General features: G+C 39.2%; 1 non-coding gene across 1 annotated transcript; it reads left to right on the top strand.

The window, feature by feature from the left end:
- Positions 1-5,293: 5,293 nt before the first annotated feature.
- Positions 5,294-5,366, top strand: TRNAA-AGC (transfer RNA alanine (anticodon AGC)). The gene has a single exon. It is a non-coding gene; the product is annotated as a tRNA-Ala (tRNA).
- The last annotated feature ends 1,443 nt before the right edge of the window (positions 5,367-6,809 follow it).

Raw genomic sequence — 6,809 nt, 5'->3', positions numbered from 1 at the left:
AAACACTAAATTATTTTAAAATAATTTAAAATACAACAATCCCCCATATGTTTCAAAATTTTTGACATTTCAGGTTAAGATAGAAGAGTTGTGCAATGGTGCCGGTGTCACCATAGACTTGAACCGACATTAAAGTAAACATGACAGGTCTACAGGAATCAGGTGACACCATAGTCTTGAACCTGATTCCTTTTGATGTAGATCGCAAGTACATGCCACTCACACAACTTTTCCGCTACAAGTGATTCTGTGGTTCGGTGTGTTTTGGCCATGCACCATTACCTGAATTTCATGAGTTCTCTAAAGAATTCGCCTAGATTCTCATAGGAAGCGGCCTCCACCTCCACACCCATATAGGTGAATTCCATCAAGTGTATGTAGCAACTGTATACACCACCAAATATATAGTTATGGATTCATTAAGAGTTCTAAAAACTCATCCTTCTGCGTTGCTGCTCGCACTGTATACCATAGAAGGGGCTCATTTATATCAGTGCAATCGTCTACCTCGTGTCTTGTTGTTTACCCATTGAACCTATCTAATAGGATCTCTACTCGTATAGGTTGGGTTGCCAACACTGGTAGCTCATATATTAGGCTCAGCCTCATTCCCTTCGATGTATCATTGACTAATCTTTTAGATAGTCACTTGGTCAGACGATTTATGACCTGTAGGCCTTTTACCTCCACCCGTCATTGTTCCATCAGGCTTCCTTCTCATACAAGTTTGGCCATGTCTTAGTCCCATTGTAGCTAATCATCATTTCAGATCAGCTACGGATCATCGTATTGGCAAACTATTGCCTCACCAACTAGCTACTCATAAATGAGCCCTCTGCCTAGGCTGATTCCTCCTTTTGCTCCTCAATCAAGTCTTTGACAATCAGTTGCAACCTTTTTGATTATTTATATCTTAAGTCAAAGCATACTGAACTCATTTCCAACCTCATAGAGTCAACAATTATGACTCCATCAAGTAACAAATACTGAGCATCACTTTTACTATGATAGTTATTGTATCACCAGCTCTGAATACAACCAACTTTCTTAGCCTTGAATGTACTCTTACAATTCAAACAACTTCACTAGCCCACAATTCAACTAACTAGTGGTAAAGTCAATCGACCTTATTGTATCTGCAATACAAAGAGGCTGGAGTAATCTGTCATGCATAGACATATGACAATTAAAATAAAGTATAACTTCATGTAATCATATCGCAACATTATCATGTTATCATATGTTCCTTAACACATGAAAGATTGGTCAATTTATCAATAAGTGATTAGAATTCAATGGATATTTGGCAACTGAATATGGATGAGAAATGTCCAAGTTTATTATCAAGTATCTTGATCGATGGATTGAACAATGAGCTCCATATGTGAATAAGTTTGGCTATTAGATATATTTGTTGATGGTAAAACAAAACAGTTCATTACATAAACTTATAGTCTCATATGAATACCAATCTCAAATGTTCAAATCTAGCCTTCAATGAGAATAAAATATAACCTAAAAATCTCATTGATCCAACAAACATCTTATGAATTCAGACTGCTACCAATATTCTTTCTACCATTCATTTGATGGCTACCAATTTGATCATTAAAATATGCAATATGTTTAATTCCAGACACCTTGTCTCAAAGACCTACACATTAACATAAAATATGTGTCTATTGATCCATAACATTCAACATATAGTTTCCTTAGTGCAAAACTTCAACTTTATGTCAACCCATTTATCAAATACTTATTGACTAAACTTATACTTCATGGGTTAAGTAGTTTATCTAAATGCATCTAAGTGCACCCTCACAATTTCAGATTTAACCTTGATAAATATATTCAAGGCTTACCCGATAAACCTATTAACCAAATTTTGAGTTGAGAATTTCATAGGAACTATCATATGAATTGATTAGATCTAACGCATGTGTCCTATATTGACATATGATTGGATGAAAATAATATTTTCTTAAAAAGTATTGAATCCCACCATGAAATGATGTTGATGATGGATGTGATTACAAGCGAATTTATTCGTACAAGAAGAAAATATGAGTATTTATATAAGAATATAGTTATAACTAGTCCCATGGTTTAATTGACTCAATTATCGATCTGATCATGTCCATTGAAGTCATTCCAATCAAGGTATGTGAGAACCATCATTCTATAGAACAACCAATAATGAACCACATCTAAAATGAATTGTAACTATAATCCAATTATCATTTAGTGGTGAATTCAGACTATGCATTTAGTGGGTCTTTATTGTACAGGGATGTTAAGATCAGTGTATATCCTACTTAGTCGGTGCATACGTTCACTTTTGTACATATAGTCCAAAGAACTTACATAATAAGTATCTACAAGATCTTGACCATTATGTGAGATATGACAATTTTAGATTATATGAGTCATGACCCACAAATCGGGTTGGTGTGGTTTCATTTTGGGCTATTTCAACTAAATAAATGCAACCGTAATTCTTAAATAGTTTTCCAAACCAAAATTCGATTTCAAGATTGTTGGAATATGTGGTTTGAAAAACTATTTAAATAAAATAAATTAAAAATTAAAATTAAAATAAAACTTATCGATTTATAGAAGTCGAGGCGTGACATGAGTCACTCGGCTTGAAATCGAATTTGCTCCCCTTGGACAGCGTCCCAAGTGCAACAGGTTTCCAGAGCAATCGACCTCAAGAATACAACGACTATGACCCGGTCCCAGCGGTGCACTCACTGTACTCTGGCTCGAACCACTTGTAGTCTTAACCCGAACTAGAAAATACTTGAACACATTTTTAAGAGGAAATCTGATTTTTCTAATCCATTTAAAAACTTAAAATCAGAAGTCTATTTATAGACTTTGTGAAGACACCCTTTCACAAAGGGTTATGACTATTGGATTTAAACCCAAGTGGTGCGACCCTTAGACTTCAAAAGACACAACTTTTCAAAACAAAAATTGAAAGGATATAACCTTTCAGTGAAAAGACACATCCGTAGGATATTTTGAAACACTAAATTATTTTAAAATAATTTAAAATACAACATAAAGTAGTTTGATGAGTGGTCCACAATCCATGCACATGGTGGCATGGTGAACGGCCCAGATCTAGCAATTGTGCCTACTGACAATATCCTTGATTTCCTCTAATTTCACACGACTCGGATTGCGTTGCGTAGCAAACGGCGCCGACGTCAGTACTCGTCGGTTAACTGACGGTGGAAGTAGCAAATTAGCTCTTACCGGGTAACATCTCAGTGGTTGTTATCCTAACTGTGTAAGGCCTAGCCTGATCAATTTTTTTGTATATCCACGCCGTCTATCAGTTTTCTCGAATTATTTTAGGTCACTAAGTCTAAAATTAAATAGATTCAAATCACAGGTGGACCACACCACTGGAAATAGTGGCGAATGACCATTAAATACTTGTGGGTTACAAAAGACGAAAACATTACGGTGTTGGTAGGGCATTCAATCAGCACTGTTTCTCGTGGTGTGGTCCATCTGAGAATTGGATTTACTTAATTTTTGGAACTATATCCTAAAATGCTATGCAAAAACGGATTGACAGTGTGGATATACAGTACATAATCAAGGTGGGCCCTACGGTAAGGGTAACACCCACCTGATTCGCTCCCTAGGGAAACTCTCTGTGGGCGTCGCGGGTGCGAATTAGCTACTGACGGGTTGAGTATCGAGACTCGCTACCGAAGTGACTTTACCAAGTTCGGTGGGCCCCACCATGGTGTATGTTTTGTATCCACACCTTCCATCCATTTGGAGAGATCAGTTTGAGGCAATATCCAAAGAATGAGTTAAATCCAAAGCTCCACTGGACCCGGCGCAGAAAACAGTGGGACAGCGACGCCCACCATTAAAAACTTCTAAAGGCCACAAAAGTTCTAGATCAAGCTAATATTTGTGTTTTCCCTTATTTCATGTCTTTTTTAATTTTTGCACAGTTTGGATTTCAAATAAACATTATAGTGGGCCTTATGATAGTTTCAATGGTGGGAATCACTCTCCCCATTGTAATCTGTGGTAGGGTCCACTACAGCTTTTTATCCACCTAATTCTTTATCTCATGCCTTAAAATAATATCTCAAAAATGAATGGACGGTGTGAATACAACACATGCATCAAAGTGAGGCTCGTAGAACTTAGTGACGTCACTTCAGTAGCCGACTCGCAACTCAACCTCTCAGTAGCTAATCCGCGTCCGGGCGCCGCCATGATATATTTGTTTGATTCCCATCCATTTTCGTAGTTTACCTAATGCATGAGCCTCAGAATAAGGTATATCTAGAAGTCAGGTGTACCGCACCACAGACACAGTTGTGATTGAACACCCGCAGTTAAAAACTTTATATGGCTCATTGTAATGTTTATATGCCATTCAACCTGTTAATTAAGCCACATAGACCTGGATGAATGAAAAACACAAATATCAGTTTGATCCCGAACTTTTGTAGCCAGTAAGAACTTTTTAATGGTGGGCATTCAATCATTACTGTTTGCTATGATGTGGTCCACATGAGATTTGGATCTACCTCCTTTATGGGATCATGCCCTGAAATGAGATTTTAAAAAAAATAAAAATCAATGAATGGTGCAGATAAAACACATACATCATGGTGGGCCCACAGAGCTTTTTCTGCTCTGACCAGTACCGACGTTGGTGCTGTTTACTACACTATGCAATCCGAGTCCAATTTCACATAACTTACTGCGAACCTTGAAGAACACCGTTATTGTGGGGCCTACTTGGACGACGTGGACAAGATCATTCGCTGGTGTAAGATGAGGTGTGGTCCCCATACAAACGCCAGGGGATGATGATCCTCATCCCTTCAATTTGAAGAAGATACACCGACATCCATCTTTAGGCCCTATTCTAAGTATTTACTCTGGCATTATTTTGGGCCATCCACATGGGCCCATTTGATGACCGGCCTAGATCTGCTGCACGTTGATTGCAGTAATGAGATTCACCAATGGTGAATTTCTAATTCATGTGTCCCAGAGGTGATCAGCTAACAACAAAAATAGCCTGGCCCACTTGATGATCAGCTCGGGTTAGTAAACCATGGGCCCCAACTGAAAGCGTACTCACCTTATCAATGGAGACGACTGACATGGGTGCAAGATCAGAGCCCCTCATCATGCCAACAGGCGTACAAAACAAACCAACGGTCATGAGAAATCCAACAACGGTCCAAATTCCTCTACCAGACTTCACAGGAGTGTATAATTCAAATTCATGACATGTTGTGGGGATGTAGCTCAGATGGTAGAGCGCTCGCTTAGCATGCGAGAGGTACGGGGATCGATGCCCCGCATCTCCAAAATATTTTTTTATCACACGATCAATGTGTGGCCCACGTGGTCTGATTTTAGCCGATCAATGAAACATCTAAGAGAAATTGATCAATGTATGGCCCACCCAATGGTCTGATTTGCTTCATTTTAGATGATCAATGAATGTCTAGTGCTGATCTTTTTTCTTTGGCCCTGCTTGATGAACGGCCAGGATCTTGTGAACATATTATTGATCAAAAGTTTTAATAGGATTCAAACAGCTGGACCCTCTCAGGGATGATCACTAGGGACGCGCATTAGGTGCCCCAGGCCGTGGTGTGTTGAGAGCTGTGGGGCCCAACTTGAGATATGTGTTTTATATAGAGTTGGGCATCGGGTCGAGTGGGATTGACTTAGGGCTGACCCACCGGGACTCGGTTTTAAAATAGGCCTAACCTAAGCTTGACCCAACTTGGTACCAAGTCCAACCCTGACCAAGTTCAACCTGGTCATAAGTACCAAGTTGGGTCAAGTCAGCACCGAATCAAGTGGCAGGTATTCGTGGGCCGAAATCACAACTTAGAACCTAACATGTTGGAATTGCAGCTTCTCCATGTAACGCCCTGGAAATTTGGGAGTCGTGCATACACTCAACTCTCAAGTTCCGGAATATCACTTATAATTGATTTTACTAATTTGCGTTTAATCAGGTTTATATGCGCAGTATGGAATTACTGGAAACATGAAGCACAACCACCAATAGTCTACTGAAATGAAAGAGGCTGAATGTATATATACAAATCCAAAATAATATGGATGGATTGCACAGCCCAACAAAATCACAAAAATATGTCCAAAAGAATGGTGAGCGGAGTCCAACACCTAGCGATCCAAGATCCATTTACTAGGCCGATGGAGAACTGCCCATCAACTGAAAGTAGGACAGCTTATACTCCTCATCGAGACTCGCGTTGCCAAGCTCCTCGTACTCTACGTCACCTGCAACTATGAGAGAGTTTGGTTGGTGTTTTAAAACAGTCTCAGAGTGAGAGTGAGTGATCAACTCAGTGGATGCTATTAGTCTTAAGTTGTAACAAACGTCAATTATATTATGAATTTAATGAAAGACAAACATTCATAAACACCTAACTAATCTTGTTAATGCGGGCGCATGATAAATAACATGATGCATGCCCTCACAACAACACTCCCTCGAGCGACTTCATCTAACAACCGTGCATGACCAATCACCCTCATTGAGACCTCAACTGCCTAGTCGCCAACCTAACTAGTGCGATGCAGTCATAATCGTGTTAGCCGAGTTTTTAATTAAGTCCATTTAAATAGTAGATTGGGGAAACTAGTACACCCCACGATATCAATGTCTTAAACTGGTTGTATAACGCCCTGAAAATTGGAGGTTGTGCATATACTCGACTCCCAAGTTCCCGAGTATCACTTATAACCGATTTTTCACTGTTTTGCGTCTA

Source organism: Magnolia sinica, chromosome 7 (genome assembly GCF_029962835.1).
Source record: "Magnolia sinica isolate HGM2019 chromosome 7, MsV1, whole genome shotgun sequence".
In the NCBI taxonomy this organism is placed as follows: Eukaryota; Viridiplantae; Streptophyta; class Magnoliopsida; order Magnoliales; family Magnoliaceae; genus Magnolia; species Magnolia sinica.
This window is presented reverse-complemented; position numbering and strand designations above follow the sequence as displayed.